Raw genomic sequence first — 17403 nt, 5'->3', positions numbered from 1 at the left:
ATTACAGTATTACATCATGTTTTCTTTACCAACCTCATTGTAACAATTTGCAATTCATCTAAGAACATTGTATCACTAACCCCAATCCACTTTCAATTTTATTTCTGTTCACAAATATAATATACATTCATTTTCCAAATTTTGAAGGAAAACAAAAACATAGACAATGACTATTCCTGCTTATAAATCCACCTCCCTAAGATAATTACAGTTAACAGGTAAGTTTGGGGCATATTCTTCCAGTTACGTTTTTATACCCTCTGCATTCAGTTATTTCTAGTAACAAAAACAGGCTGTGCCCTCTTTGCTTGTTCCCCTTTGTAACCAGCACCACACATTTTCAGTCTTTGCCTGACAAAGCTAAGGGTGCCAGGCTCAGACCCGCGACCCTGATGATGACATGTCATGAAACTAAATTACCAAAGGTGACTGAGGAACAAAATAACAGTTGACAACTGCATACGTGGAGAAGTGTTTCTTCCTTGTTTAGATTCATTGGTTCATGAATGTTTCCCAGCCTGACTGCCTGATGTTAAATGCCCGTTTTGTGGAGTGCACACATTTGAGGGATGTGGCTTTAAGCTCCTGGCTCAGTTGAAGTGGTTTGTGTGTGATGAATTCGCTCAATGTTCTTTCCTCACTGGAGATGTGAACTGCACTATATTTGGAACATTTGCATATACAGTGCTGCCTGGGTGTTTAGCTACAAATTTTGGTTATTATCACCATTAACTGGATTTAGGAAGTTATATGGTTATGGATTTCACAAAGACTTTGGTGAGGAGAGATGTAGCTGGCTTGGAAAAAAGCAAAGTACCCTTTTCACAGATCGCAATCTGTAGGGACTTCAGATTGCTGCAACAGTTGAAATGAGGCCACGAGTTCCTCCCCCTGGGCCCTGCTTACCTGCTGAACACCTGCTGCGTGAGCCTGAGTGAGGAACTGTGTTACTTCCACTCCTTACTTGCACCATTAATTTGGTGACTAGACCTCACCGCTTCCAACAAATCTATGTGCCATCCATCTGTAAACGACCCAAGTGTGCACTGAACCAGGAAAGACCTGAGATAGGAATAGTCTGAATAGCTTTAAATGTCCCTCGTCTGTGATCCACGCTCAACCACCCCAAATTGGATGCTGGGCAAAGGTTCTCATTGGTATGTGAGCCTCGCAGAGACAACAGAAGGGGTAAGAACCACCAGCCTTTTCTAGTCGGTTGTCAAATAATACAGCAACACTGTGCTCTAGCCTCACAACCTGCACACTTGATGTGGGAGGCTTGCATTGTAGTCACTCACCAAAGGACTTGGTGATTGAATTATTGGAAGAAACTTGTCGGAAAAGCCCCTCAGCACTGGACTTGAGGGCAAGGTTCTGACATATTCGTTCCATGGCTATGGAATCCAGACAGCAGGTAGTGGTTATGACAGCTTTCAGGGCAAAAGGCTATTGTACTAGGCACTGAGGCTACAGTATCAAATTAGGCAGATTTTGGTTTTATAGTCTAACAGGAACAAGAAATACTGAATGAGCAATTTTCAGTGTGATGACTTTGGAATGGGAAGTGCAGAATGGTATAAGAGGATACCTCTAATGAGTCCAATGTGCAGGAAAGGCTCCTATGAAGAAATGACATTAAACTGAGACCTGAAAGATGAGTAGTTGGTAGCCAGACAAAGAGGAGATGGAAAAGTGGTCTAGGCAGAAGAAACAGCATGTGCAATGGGCCTGTGGCTGGAAAGAGCCTGACCTATTTAAGGAACCAAAAGAAATCCAGGATAGCTGGAACATAGGAAGGGCTTGGGAAAGTGGTAAAAAAGGGACCCAGAGAGGTAGGCAAGGCCCAGACCAGGGAGGGACTTAGGCCACGTTAAAGAGTCTAAATGTTAGCTAAAGGACAATGGGAAACCCATCAGTTTCTCATCTGTAAAGTGAGAAGAATAATAGCTATCTCTTAAGGGCCAGCCGGGTGGCTCAGTTCGTTAGAGCACATGCTCTTAACAACAAGGCTGCTGGTTCAATTCCCGCATGGGATGGTGGGTTGCGCCCTGCACCCCCACAACTAAGATTGACAGACAACAACTTGACTTGGAGCTGATGGGTCCTGGGAAAAACACAGTTACCCAATTAAAGTTAAATAATTAAATTTAATTAAATAACCCTACTCTTCTCCCCCCCCCCATCACTCCCTATTAAAAAAAAATAGCTATCTCTTAGAGAAATCAGAAAAACAATGAGAAGAATACAAGTATACAAGTGAGAAGTCTTTGTAAGTCATAAAACATTATAGGAACAAAGGAATCCATGTTGCCTTCTTAAGTCATAGGAGTAATAGTTCAGATCTTCTAAGTGGGAATATGGAATAGTCTACAAAACCCTGACTTACTCAAGGGAGCTGATGGAAAGGTGAGAAGTTTATTTTTGTCGAAGCTTCCAGGGTAAGGTTCATGAAGCCGAGAGGTAAGCTCAGCTGTTTGGAGCAGCATCACACCATGTATGGCCAACTCCACACTGACTCCCAACACCACTTCCAAAAAGATCAGTATTCTGCCTCCTCAAACCCACCGGAGCAGAACTGCTAAGATATTCTTTCCTCCTGATTTCTTCCAGCCACAGCTTGGGCTCAGCATCTCTCCTACGTCAGCTTTTGAAGAAGCTGCCATCATTCCAAACACATTACACTCCTCGGAATTGTTCATGGCAAAATAATTATCCCAGTTAGCACCTGCATTACATTTTAGGAAAAATTCATCAGCTTTCCAAATCTGTGACATTTTGATCTTGCAATGACCAAATCGCACAGAATGGATGAGAAATCTGGTGTCTACCTGTCCAGTCTGACCAGCACTGATAGACTACCGAGAACCTAATGGTTCATTTCCTCTCTGCCTGCAACACATCAGACATTACCCAGATACAGAAGGGCAGAGCTTTGGCAGGTATTTGGTCACAGCCCCATCACCACAGCCACCTTCCTAGCTCTGGTGGAAGAAACCAGACAAAACTCTCCCACCAGAGGTCACTGACTATACCATAAATGCTACACACCTGAGGATGCAAACTGGCATTTTCTCTTTGACCACAATGCTGTGTTGATCTTTTTGAAAATTTAAATGCCAACTTTTAAAAATCGAAATATTTGGGCCAGCCGAGTGGCGCGATGGTTAAGAACTGATTTGGGACGCCAGAGGGCCCTGGTTCGGATCCCATATATGAGGGCCAGTGACACTGCCCTCCACAGCTAAGATGCTGAACAACAGCTCAACCTGGAGCTGGGTTGCCGTGAGTCGCCGGCGACAGCGTAGGCTGCAGCCCCTGTGGCAGTGGGTTGCCATGGGCTACTGTATGTAGCCAGCAGCCAGCGTGAGTGGCCAGCAGCTGCAGTGAGCGGCCGTCCAGAAGCCAGCGACTGATCTGCCTCACCCGGGAAGAGCGCAATGATGGTGCCAACTTAGGCCAGTGAATCAACGTCCTCCACAACTAGACTGAAGAACAAAACAACAGCAACTTGTCTGTTCCCCTTCCCCCAATTCCCCAGCATTGTTCCCTTCCCCCCAATACCCCAATAAAAAAAATCAAAATATTTCACATAAAAATCCAGATTTCTCACTTTTCTTGGAAAATCAGATCTGGCATAAATGTCTGGAGGTGAGTACTGTCTTATGGTCAGCATATTATGCCACTGTCCCCATTCTTCCTGGATCCTTTATGAAGGTCCCGTGACAGGCCCAGAATATCTGAATTTGTACCCCTAGCCCCACATATAGACCAAGTTTTATGAATACTGTAGCCCTCCTTTGTGACCTTTTCATATCTATAGAGCTTACACTGCTTGAATGTAACTTTGGGAATGTTTTGGAGATCTGTGTGTAGATGAGAAAACAAGGGTTGGCCACTCCAGTCCATCTCTGATGGATCTTAAGTTTATTTGCAGCTACTTCTCGAAGGTAAAGGTGAAAAGTTTATTCTATCAAAGGCTTCTGTTAGGTCTCTCCTTTCTATTGCCTCCTCTGTTCCATTCTGGCCCCTTTGTTCATTTGTTCATTCATTCATTCAAGATTCAGAACATTTTTAAAAAATACTTATAAAGGTGCTGGGACAATGGCCTCAAATCACTTTTGGAATTAGATGGCGAATTTAGAATGGGATGAAGATTTTTTTTTTTTTTTTTGCTGAGCCATCCTGCCACCTTTTGGCAGCTCAGCGGCTGCTCAGCTTGGGCTGGACTCGAACCGCTGTTGCTCAGAGCTTGCACTCTTGAGCGAGCTCTTAACCAACTGAGCCACTTGGCCGGCCTCTAGATGGAGAATTTAAATCCCACTTCTGGGTACACACCCAAAAGAATTGAAAGCAGGGTCTCAAAGAGATATTTGCACGCCCATGTTCACAGCAGCCAAAAGGTAGAAACAACCCATGTCCACTGACATGAATGGATAACCAAAATGTGGTACATACATACATGGACTTATTATTCAGCCTTAAGCAAGAAAATTCTGACACATGCTACAACATGGATGAACCTTGAGGACACTATGCTAAGTGAAATAAGTCCATCACAAAAAGACAAATACTGTCTGATTCATTCCACTTACAGAAGGTACCTAGAGTAGTCAAATTTATAGAGATAGAAAGTAGAATGGTGGTTACTAGAGGCTGGAGTTGAGGGAAAACGGGGAGTTGTTTTAATAGTTTTCAGTTTTGCAAGATGAAAAACGTCTGGACCTCTGTTGTTGCACAGTAATGTGAATATACTTACTACTAAGCTATACACTTTAAAATGGGGAAAATGGTAATATTTTTAAAACTCAATTATAATATAGAAAATACAAAAATGCATTACTGGGTGTCAGAAGACCTGGGTTCTGCTAGAGGCTCAAGCACTGACTTGTGTGACCTTGGGCAAAGCCCTCTTAGGAACTCAGATCCTTCTCTGCAAAATGGGAGGGTAGAAGAGATGATAATAAAAACACCAACCTCAACACAGGGCAGATGGATTTGATAGCACCAGGTGAGGAACTGAACGCTCTGCAAATATCAGATGTGGTCATCACATCAAACTGTGGTTTCTGTGGTGACAAAATAAATCTTAGATTAAAAAAAAAAAAAAGCCAAGGTCTATGTTAGGTGCCAGAATCTTACAGAGGAAAGAAAGAACAAGAGCCTGCCCTCAAATTGCTCACAGCCTAGTGGAAAAATAAAAACAGAACTAGGAAAAAAAAATCAAAAAATAATATAATGCGTTAAGGGTCAGTCTAACATGCTGTATTCAAATATACACAACTTTCCATATAAGGGGATGAAGGTTGGGTATAAATTATGATATGTTGTATGGGTAAATCAAAGGTCTCAAATTGCTTAGGAGAGCACAAGTTTAAAGCTTTCGGAAATGTTTTCTAGGTGTTTAGTCTAAAAAAGGGAAAAAAATGTGTGTGTACTTTTGTCCTCAGCCTTTCGCTTAGACCCATTTTTCTTCTTAATATTTTAATTCAACAATTAATTTATGAATGCATTAATTTATCAAGTGAATTTAATTAACTCGATTCCTGTTTAACCAAAAGAAACCCAGGATAGCTGGAACAGAGAGCCTCTACTGGCTGGCATGCTGTCTGCAAGGAGGAAACCCATGCTGGGGCTAGTGATCAGTATATTCTGATTACACAATTATGTCTCCATAAATATTATTCACAGCCAAGCTGCTTAGTCTACGATGATTAAGCTTCTTTCTACTTCAGGTTTGTTTTTAAAAAATTTTCCTGGAGTTAATTATTAATAAAAGCAAATTGGGTTTGATTTGCTTAGTTTCCCATTGTCCCTATGAGTTTATTCTCCCCTATCACCAAAAGTGGAACTTTTCCCTCTATTCATTTAATCTTATTTCTTGGAGACATCCCTTCTGGGCGTTCTCTCCTCCTGCCCCAACCTTGACTGATTATTCTCTAGGCCTGCTGCCAGGCCAGCTTGTCACCCTAGGATTTCCCTTCATCATCATCTTGGGGAAGCTCTTCCTTTCTCACCTATGTTGAATATCCTGTTTCCAGGACCACGTGTCTTCCTGTTTCTTGGTTTATTCTCTCCTTTTGGTATACCACATCCTCCAGTAGTTTCCTGAGGGAGGGTACTTGGGTGGGAAGTAAACATTTTAAGATGTTACACATCTGAAAATGTGCTTACTTTCCTGAATTCACAATTTGGCTAATTCCTAAAATTACAAGTCATAAATAATTTGAAAGCATTCCTCCACTGTCTTCCAGCATGGCTGATGAGAAGCATGGTGCCATTCGGATGGGTGTTCCTTTGAACGTGACCTGCTTTTTTTCTCTGGAAAGTTTTAGTACCCTTCCTATTTTCTCAGTCATCTGAAATTCCATGATCTCTTTTTCATCCATTATGCTGGGCGCTCAGTGGGCCTCTCATTCTAGAGGTCTAGGACATTTGGTTCTGAAATGATTTCTTGAATTATTCCTTCAATGATTTCTTTTCCTGCATTATTGTTTCTACGTCTCTCTTTCTTAATTAAATGTTAGTCCTCCTAGGTTACATGTAGGTATTTAAAATTTCTTTTCATGCCATTATAGAGAGATGAACAGACAGAATATGGAGAGAAATTCCTGGGGACTCCAGCCCATTTCTAAGTCTTGGTTGCATTTCTGCATTTAATTCAATGAGATACCCTTGTGTTTTCACAATAAATTCCCTTTTGTGTTAAAAAAAATAAAAAATCTTTTCATGCTTATTTTCCAGTTTGCTTTCTTTTTAGGTTATTTCCTCAATTTTATCTTGCAACCCTTTTTTTTTTTATTGGGGAATTGGGGGGATGGGAACAGTGCTGGGGAATTGGAGGAAGGGGAACAGACAAGTTGCTGTCCTTTTGTTCTTCAGTCTAGTTGTGGAGGACGTTGCTTCACTGGCCCAAGTTGGCACCATCATTGCACTCCTCTCTGGCGAGACAGATCAGTCGCCGGCTTCTGGACAGCCGCTCACTGTGGTTGCTGGCCGCTCACGCTGGCTGCTGGCTACATATGGTAGCCCATGGCAACCCACTGCCACAGGGGCTGCAGCCTACACCATCCCCGGCTACTCACGGGCAGCCCAGCTCCAGGTTGAGCAGTTGTTCAGCATCTTAGCTGTGGAGGGCAGTGTCACTGGCCCTCATATGTGGGATCCGAACCAGGGCCCTCTGGCATCCCAAGCCAGTTCTTAACTATCGCGTCACTAGTCCGGCCCCTTCCAACCCTTTTTATTGAAGTTATTGGTCATCATATTTTTAAGATGTCTTATTCCCTGATGTTATTTTTCAAACCTTCTGTTCTTATTTCATGGGTGCAACATCTTCATATCGTTTTGAGAATATCTTTTTTTTTTTAGTTTAGATTTTGTTTGTTCTCTGTGCTGTTTCTATATTCTCCAAATTCCTGTTTTTCTTGTTTATTTGTTTGGTCCTTGTTTCTCATGTTAGAGACTTTCTTCAGTTACCTGGTGATCCTTTACAGTCCGTTCTTGGTTAAGACTAAGGCACTAAAATTGTCTGGAAGCTCTGTGTTCGTGAAACAGGGCTTCTCAGTTGGTGGGCATTACGGTAGTGAGCTGACTTTCACTGAGGACTCTCAGCAATTAGTATCTGTAGTGGGTTGAATGGTGGCCCAAAATATGTCCACATCCTAATCTCCATAACCTGTGAATGTGACCTTATTTGGAAATAGTGTCTTTGCAAAAGTAAGTTAAGCATTTTGAGATAAGACCATCCTGGATTATCTGGATGGGCCCTAAATTCTATAAGAAGTGTCTGTAAGAGAGCGGAGAGACACAGAGAGAAGAGGAGAACGTTAAGGAAAGATGGAGGCAGATTGGAATAACGCTGCTACAAGCCAAGGGATTCCTGGAGCCACCAGAAGCTGGAAGAGGCGAGGAAAGGAATGCTCCCTGGAGCCTCTAGAGGGGACATGGCCTCTGACACCTTGATTTCAGATTTCTAACATCCACAACTGTGAGAGCATGAATGTCTTCTATTTTAAGCCACTAAGTATTGGTAATTTGTTACAGCAGCCCTAGGAAATGAATACAGTATTCATAGGTATTTCCTCTTGGGCTGGTCAGTTTTCCCACAGAAGGGTGCTCCAGTCTATTAGTTGGAGGGTATTAGTCTGGCTAGGAGAATCTTTTTTTTTTTTAATTTAATTTTATTTTATTTATTTTTTTTATTGGGGAATTGGGGGGATGGGAACAGTGCTGGGGAATTGGGGGAAGGGGAACAGACAAGTTGCTGTCGTTTTGTTCTTCAGTCTAGTTGTGGAGGACGTTGCTTCACTGGCCCAAGTTGGCACCATCATTGCGCTCTTCCCGGGCGAGGCAGATCAGTCGCCGGCTTCTGGACGGCCGCTCACTGCGGCTGCTGGCCGCTCACGCTGGCTGCTGGCTACACACGGTAGCCCATGGCAACCCACTGCCACAGGGACTGCAGCCTACGCCGTCGCCAGCGACTCACGGCAGCCCAGCTCCAGGTTGAGCTGTTGTTCAGCATCTTAGCTGTAGAGGGCAGTGTCACTGGCCCTCATAATGTGGGATCCGAACCGGGGCCCTCTGGCATCCCAAGCCAGTTCTTAACCATCGCGCCACTCGGCCGGCCCTGGCTAGGAGAATCTTAGAGCCAAGTGGGACAAGGGGGCCCCATCTTGGGGCCTTGCTGACCCTGGAGAGACTGACCATCTCAGGGCTAGCTGATTCTTAGAGATAGCAAATTTTTCTCCTGCCGTGTACCTTTTATATACAAACCAACCAATCCAAAGCCCTCACTCCAACCACCTACTTTATCAGGCTCTCACTCTTAGGTCACTGTTTCTCTGCTTAATCAATCCAAGGCCAGGTACCAGACAACTAGTCCCTATACCCCAGGGTCCAGTGAAATTATTAAACTAGCCAATCCTAAGCCTGCTTACCCTGCCTCACCTGTTCCTTCCTGTAGAAACCACAATAAATGCTGCGGCCACCTCGGATTTCCACACAATGGAATACAGTACAGCTAAAAGGAATGAGCTATTGATATGGGCAACAATGTTGACAAACCTCAAGAATATGCTGAGCAAAAGAAGCGAGGCACAAAAGAGTATGTGCTGCATTATTTTATTTATATAGAATTCTAAAAAACCCCAAAATGTCAGAAAGCAGTCTGATTAGAGGATGGAGGGTTGACTACCAAGGAACATAAGCCATGGTGCTGGTTCTCAAAAAAAAAAAAAAAGGGGGGGGGCGGCCAAGTGGCTCAGTTGGTTAGGAGTTGGCTTAAGAGCGCGAGCTCTGAGCAACAGAGCCGCCGGTTCGATTCCCACATGGGCCAGTGACGCTGTGCCTGAGCTGAGCTGTCGTTGAGCTGCTAACAGGTGGCAGGATGGCTCAGCTGGTATAACAACAAGATTGCCTGTTCGATGGTGGGCTATGCCCACCCGCAACTAAGACTGAACTCTGCACCTTGAGCTGAGCTGCCACCTGGATGGCTCAGTGGATAGAGCGTGCGCTCTTAACAACAAGGCTGCTGGTTCGACTCCTGCATGGGATGGTGGCTACGCCCACCTGCAACTAAGATTGAACACAGCACCTTGAGCTTAGAGGCCACGAGCTGCCAACGGGAAGCCAGATGGTGACTGGCGCCTTCCACAATGAAGAATGAAGAACAACAACTTGGCTGGTCCCCTCCCCCAATTCCACAATTAAAAAAAAAAACTTAAATAAATAAATAAATAAATAAAGTGGGGGGCCCTGATTTGTGGCACTTTACCAATTTCTGTGGTGTAAATACTTCCACCATGGCCAATTTTGAGCTGCTAAATGCAGATTTGAGATGTATATAATTGCTTCTCCCAAGCTGGCACTCGGATACCAGTCAGCTTCAGCACACGGCTACAGAAAGGAACAAAGGTGATGAAAATGTTCTATATATTGATTGTATTAGTGGTAACGAGTTTATACGTTTGTCAAAACTTATCAAACTGTACCCTTAAAATGGGTGCACTTTATTGCATGTAAATTATACTTCAAAAATTGATTATGATGTTTCAAATGAAATACTGGGCACAAAGTGCCCAATAAGGGACTGGTTTTGTTAGTTTATTGTCTATCCTCTTGATGGAATATGATGCAGCCATTCAAACAATTTAGAAGATTTTTGCAACATGGCAAAATGCTTTGCTATATCATGTTCTGTGAAAAAGGCCGAATAGGAAATTTTATTTTTACCATGTGTTTGCCTATGCAAATGCTGTAGGCAGATGGAGAATGTCTGGCTTTTTCTGTAAGTTGATTTTGTTCTTTGTATTTACAAGCAGTAGATCGCAACATGGTTGAGAGCTCAGAATCTGCAGCTGGACTGCTTGGTTAGGGTTCAAATCCTAGATGTCTCTTCCCAACTAGGTGACCTTGAGTAACTAACCTAACCTCTTTGAGTCTTAGCTTCTTGACTGTAAAAAGGGCATAATAATAGTACCTATCTCATAGGGTTGTTGTGAGGAGTTAATATAGGAAAAGAGCTTAGAACAGTACAAAGAGTAAGGGCTTTATCAATATTAGCTATTATTTTCATGAGGCAGTGATACTGTTTGGACAATAAAAAGGCTTACTATGTGCGATGCATTTTAGAGAATACAGGAATTTATAAGACCTAGCTTCTGACTTCAAGGAGGTATTGCAGTGGTTCTCAACTGCAAGGGATAGAGGAGTGATTTTTGCTACCAGGGGGCATTTAGGAAGGTCTGGAGGGAGAGAGAAGGGTGTGGTACTGGTACTTAGTGGGTGGAGAGGCCAGAGATGCTGCTAAAAAATCCTGTAATGCACAGGACAGCCCCCACAACAAAGATTTATTTGCTCTAGAAAATATCAAGAGCACCAAAGTTGAGAAACCCTGAGTTATAGTCTAACAGGGGACAGAAGATATATGTGTGCATAAAAAAATGTACAAATGTGAGATAATAGAAAATAATATAAGTGGCCCCCTGGCATACAGCTCCTAAAACCCTTGGAATTCCCTAAGTAATAAGAGCACTAGGAGCATCTCTTGTTCTAATATTTGGTCTTGGACTCCATCCCTGACACAGGCAGGGCTCCTGAAACCCTTGTACATTCCACGTGATAAGAGCAGTAGGAGCATTTTCTGTTCTAATGAGGCCACTCTGAGCAGGCTCCTGGATGGGGGCTGGTCACAATGATCAAGCCATAATTAGAGGCTTGGAATTTTCAGCCTCCCCTGCCCCCAACTTCTCTAGAGGGGAGAGGGGCTGGAAATTGAGTGTATAATTGACCATGCCTACATGAAGAAGCTTCCAGTAAAAATCTCAATAGTAGGGGGTTTGGGGACTTCCAGTGGGTGACAACAACCGTGAGCTGGGAGGATGGTGCACTCCAGCTCCACAGGGACCAAGGCACCTGTGCTGGGGACCATCCCACACCTCACCCTATAGACCTCTTCATCTGGCTGTTCATCTGTATCCCTTAGCATACCCTTTAATAACCTGGTAAATGTAGGTAAGTGCTTCCCTGAGTTCTGTCAGCTGCTCTAGCAGAACCCAAGGAGGGGGACGTGGGAACCTCTGATATTGTAGCCAAGTCAGACAGAAGCTGTGGGTAACCTGGGGGCCCACTACTTGTGATTGGCATCTGAACTGGGGAGCAGTCTCATGGGACTGAGCCCTTAACCTGTGGGATCTAACACTATCTTCGGCTAGTGTCAGAATTGAGTTAAATGGTAGGACGCCCAACTAGTATCAGAGAATTTCTTGATGGGGGAAAAGCCTACACATCTGGTGTCAGAAGTGTTGTGTGGTAGGGGTGTGAGAATAAAGGAGACACACAGGAAGAAAAGAGCTGGGGTTTCCCCAAAACAGCAATGCAGATAATGGAAATTTCATAGGTATTCAATTAAAGAAAGGAAAAAACAAAAATATGAGGAGAGCCCAGGCCCAGAATATGAGATTCCCTGTAACACCTGGCCAGAAAGAGGACTCAGTGAGCTTTGGGGTTAGCGACTCAGTGGGCATACTTCAGTGATTTTCAATTTTTAGCTGTTTCTATTGGTACTTTAAAAAAAAAAGCTTAAGACAAAGTTGAAAGGCTTTACTTACTTCTGCATTGCACTGTGTGAAAACCCTTTCAGAGCCAGCTCAAATATGTTTAGTTCATACTATTATTTAATGCAACCTGATAAAGAAAGAGTTGAACCAATTAAAAATTATTAAAAGTACATTTTTTAGGGGGTAACAAAAATGTTACAAAGTAATACTTTCGTTTTCCTTTAAAATCGAACCTTGTTGGGGAAAATATGCCAATTATTTTAATGGTGGATATAATTTGGGATTACAGGTGATTTCTGCTTAATCCTTGATGCTTTTCGAAATTTTGAGAAATTTCGACAGTGAGGAGCATGTGTTACTTTGACAATCAGAAGAACAAAGGAAGAGAATAAAGGAGGATTGAATAAATGAAAGGAGAAAGCTGCTGAGGGTGTCTGGGCTGTCTCCAGGCTCTTTGGCAAACACAGGAGGGGGCAGGAGTAAGACTCATTAAATAATTTGCTCCACTTCCCTCATGTCTCTCAGAGGCCCTCCTAACTCAGGATTCAGGCTTCTATATTCTTGCTTCCCGCCCTCCCCCCCTTCTTTCTGTCTATGTCCCCAATACTAAGTCCCTTTTTTCTTTGGAGGAGGAGGATATAATAAAAACAACCATCACGTATGTTCAGAAAATTGTTTATAGAGGTTTGGTTGTGCCAGGTGCTACAGAGTCCTCCCCCTTGAGCTTACAAATCCTTCTAACTTTCTCTCTACCCCTTTTCCTGGACTTCAAAAAACTAAAAAGATTTTTTCCTGATCATGAAAGTAATACCTGTCTATTGAACATTCCCATGTTATACTTGAAATGCCCTCGAGGATGGGGGAGACAATAAATTAATGTAGTTGAATGAAAAAATTAACAAGAGCACAACCTTAAAGACAGAAGGACAAGGAAGGAATTCTAGGCAGGGGACAGCCTAGCATCGTGGTGAGCGGTTCTTTAGGATAGTAAGATGGTTGGCTTGATTGGGCCAAAGGTACATGGTGGTGGGGCTGGTATGGATAACACTGGAAAACAAGGAGAATTAAGTTATAAAGTGCCTTTAACAAAGTCACTTGTCATGGGCCATAAGGGACTTTTGCATGTTTAGTAACATATGCTTCATCCATTTAACAAATAGGTGAGCACCTGGTATGTGTGAGGCACAATTTTAGCAACAAACAAGACAGACAAGATCCTTGCTCTCACAGAACTTGCATTCTAGTGGTGGTGAGGACAGACAGCAAAAACAGATAATGTCAGGTTTTGCAACGTGTTTCGAAGACAATCAAATAGGGTCCTGTCATAAAGAGTATCTATGGAACTCCCTTAGGTAGGGTAGTCAGAGGAAGGGACACCTGAAATGAGAGGAATAATGGGAAAGAACAGCAAATGCCAAGGTCAGGAGACTCACAGATCATGGTACGTTAAAAGAAAAGAAAGCTAGAGCCTAGTGAGCACAGGAAAGGCCAAGGGAGACGAGAGAATTCTTTTACGGTAATAGTCTGCTTACAGGAGTTGAAGATGAACAGCAATGTCTTGGCTCCTTTCTCTCTCTCTTTCCTAAGTTATTTGGAAGAAGTGTTGTGTGAGAGGTTAGGAAAATGGCTATGATGTTTGCCCCATCACTAAGCAGAGGGGCACTCAGTCCTGCGGATGTCATTTTCACCTCCATTCTTCCTCAGCGCTAATGAGGCCAAGGTTTAACCCCTCTCCAGGTCGGTCAGCTTTACTCAAGAGGAAAGAGCACCACGTCTCAGCCTGGCTGCTTCTCCCCTGGCAGGCAGTCTTCTCACACATATGTGCTGTGGGTTGGGAGGTGGGGTGTATAAGGGGGGAGACCTGGGTGGGGAAACTGCAGCTGATCCCAACCATTCACGAATTCGCTTAACAGATACTGGTGAGCACCTCCTGGCACAAGACACTTGCACCAAGCACCAAGCTCCTGGTTTTGCTCAGACCACCCAATGGTGCGCAGAGATGCTCCCATTTCAGATCCAAAACGTTGTCATTTATTCAGGCTCATACAGCGGGAAGTGACAGAGTAAGACTGAAACCGAGTTTTTCTCTTTAATTTCAGAATTTGTTTATTGGACATGAATATTCCTGACATTCAATAAGTTATAGAGAATAACAACAAAACCCATGTACTCCATAGACAGCTCAAGAAATATACCTCGAAGCCTCCTTCGTACTTCTCTCATTCTACCAAACCATGTGGCCTGCAATTGCTCCCACTTGAGAAACACTGCAGATGGCATCACCGTCCATTCCATAACACAAGCCTGAAGTCCTAACAGGCACCAGTGACAGACACTTCTTTCTTCTTTCGGTCAGTCACCAAGTTCAATTAACTTTGATATCTATTTCTGTTCCCACTATTCCCTCTACCTTTCTCCTTTCTCCAAGTATGATCTCTTATCTGGTTACAATGGCCTCCTAACTGATCTCCCAGCATCCCTGCATCTACTCTTCCCCTTTCCAGCCTAATCTTCATATTACAATAACCATCCTTAAAACCTTTCAATAGAGGCTCTTTGCTCTTAAGATATAGACAAAATCCCTTTCATAACATAAAAGGTTTCATATGAATAGGGTTTTACCCTACTCAATACTCTGGCTTTATCTCAATCCCTTGTTCTGTTTTGGAGGCCCTGGCCTTCTTGCAGTTCATTCCTTATAATCCCCTTCTATCATAGGACCTTTGCATATGCTGTTCCTCCCTTCTCCACCTGAAAAACTCTCTTCCATTTCTTAGCTAAGTTTTCCGAGTCCCCTGACTAGGTCATTCCTTAGCATCTGTAACTTTTACAACTTTACATTTGTTTGTGAGATTAACTGATTAGGCTATCTTCCCTACTGGGCCAAGGACCACAAACTACTTGCTTAGTACAAAATACACGCTAAATAAATAGCCAATTTATAAATAACACACAACACGCTAGGCAGTGTTCCTAGCACTTAACATGTAACATGTTATTAACCCACGACCTCCTAAAAACCCTATGTGAGGTAGGCACAATTAGCCCCATTTTACATAAGCAATTTAAGTCACCTAAGCTAGGAAGAGGCAGAGCTCGAATATGAACTCAGAAAGTTTCTGGAGTCTGTGTGCTACACTCACACTTTGGTGCCTCACTACGTAGCATCTGCTGAATTCTAGAGTGCTGAGTGATTTGATAAGAGACTAAACAGCACCATCAGTAACCTTTGTTAAACTAAAAAAAATCAATTCACTTGGGTTTTGGTAAGGATCTTATGTTTGACTGGAACTTTGTTGCAAAACATTTATCTTCCCAGCATTTTATTCCAGCTACTTTAAAAATCCATTTGCCTTTACTGGTATTATGACTGATGTTGAGCAGAGAAGGTGGCTCAGCAAACTGGTAGGGGGGCAGGAGAAAGTTGGCTTGGAATAAGACAAAATTGTGGGTCATTTGGAATATGGGTAATCCACATAAGGACAATTCAAAGATTTTCATGGATGTTATCTCACTTAACCTTCATTGATTCCTAATGAAGTTACACACACAGGGCAGATCTTCCTGTTAACAGACGCAAAGGCTGAGGTTGGGAGGACTGCTAAGTCATAGGAAATCGACTAGTCACTGGATGGGGGAGCCTGGCGTCCCCACACTTCAGCTTCAGAATTTCAAAGGTATCTGTAGCAGAGAAAGAACGCTTCCTCTTTTAAGGATGAAAGATAAATGGCCAACCTTTCCTTATTCTTGGGTGGAGCCTCTCAGTGAGAACAGTTCCTCTTAGGTTTTCCCAGGATGCCTAGAGTAGGGCAATTACTCCACAAGCTCAAGCTTCATCGTCAAGAGGTCTATAAGCTACATACAACCATGTATATATCATATGTAACAATTCAGGAAATTCTTCACGTGGAGTCCACTTATCAGTGTCAGGGGAAGTCAAGAAAATGTACTCGTGTGCACGTTTCCTTTATGTGCATTTTGCTCAGGAAAGGCTTTCATTAGTTTCTTCCAGGGCTTAGAACTTCAAAAGGCTAAGAACCGACCCTTTCAAGCCTGTACATTCTTTCTGGTTCATGGCTGCTTTTAGAGGCACCTTCGCAGGATAAGACATTTCCATTCCTTCAAGTACCTGACAGTTATAAATGGGGGTCTAAGAGGAATTCAAATGCCCACCCCATGTGAATCAGACCTTATAACAGCACAGGCCTTAAACCCTATAAATAGGTCTAAGCTAAGGGAAGTGATTAGCATTCACCTCCTTGGAGCGGAAGGCTGGGTGTAAAGCCAACGGCAGTCAGGCGCGCTTGAGACCAGTCCCGGACAGGCCACTAACTGGCTGTGTAACCTTGTACAAGTTGCATACCCTCTCTGGGCTTCAGTTTCCACATCTGCAAATTGGAAATTAAACCGCATGGTCTTCAAGGTCCTAACCAGCCACAAGCCTGGTACGAAGTAGGCCTAGCCATTAAAGCAGCTTCCTGTGGGCGCGGTGCAGGGCTTTAACGATCTCCCCTCCCCCGCTCAAGCCCGCGAAACTGTTCAACACGCCCCTCGGAGTGACTGCGCTTTCCCAACCGCAGCCCGAACACAGCCCCGCCCCTTCCCGGGGGCGTCCCATCGTGCCCCGCGCCGGGTTCCTAAAGCGGCGGGGTGCCTCCCGCCTTTCCGCGGCCCCGACCCCGAACTCTTCTGCCCAATTCTCCCCCCGGTGCCCTATCCTATCAACGCCTAGTATCCCAACCAATCACGCAGGCCCGGAGCCTAGCCTTCGGTCCACTCTCCTCCCAGCGCTCAGCCGGCCTGAGCGCAAGGACCTTACCAGGCCAATCCAATCAGCAGCCGGCTCTCGCCTGCCCCACCCCAATCTAACTCCCCTCGGCCAATCCGTGCGCCCCATTCTGCAGCCCGCCCAGCCAACCCGGCCCTTGAAGCCAGCGGGCGAATGGGTGCCGGGCAGCCTTTCAGCGCTGAACCCCTGGCCAATTGGGGATACCGCGTGGCCACGGCGGCAGCCAATCGATGTGGAGCGCGGTGCCGCCGCGGAGAGGTCCGGCCCGAATATCCCTCCGCCTTCCTCCCTCCCTCCCTCTCCCTCCTTGCGAGCCGCCGTTCACTTACCGCCTCCCTTCCTTCTTTCTCCCTCCGCCACCCGAGCACCAGCCGCGCTCTGAGCTGCCCCCGGGGTCCCTCCCCCGCCGCCAGAGGAGCAGCTGCCGCCGCCGCTAGCAGAAAATTGGGAGGGAGGAAGGAAAGAAGGAAGGGGAGCCGGAGCGACTACCAAGAGGGAGCCGGTGAATGGGCTGGTGGTGACCCCCGCCCCCCACCCCACCCTCCCTTCCCATTCGCCACT

Source organism: Hipposideros armiger, unplaced genomic scaffold (assembly GCF_001890085.2).
Source record: "Hipposideros armiger isolate ML-2016 unplaced genomic scaffold, ASM189008v1 scaffold_40, whole genome shotgun sequence".
Classification (NCBI taxonomy): Eukaryota; Metazoa; Chordata; class Mammalia; order Chiroptera; family Hipposideridae; genus Hipposideros; species Hipposideros armiger.
The sequence above is the reverse complement of the archived record's forward strand: the minus strand, read 5'-3'. Positions refer to the sequence as shown.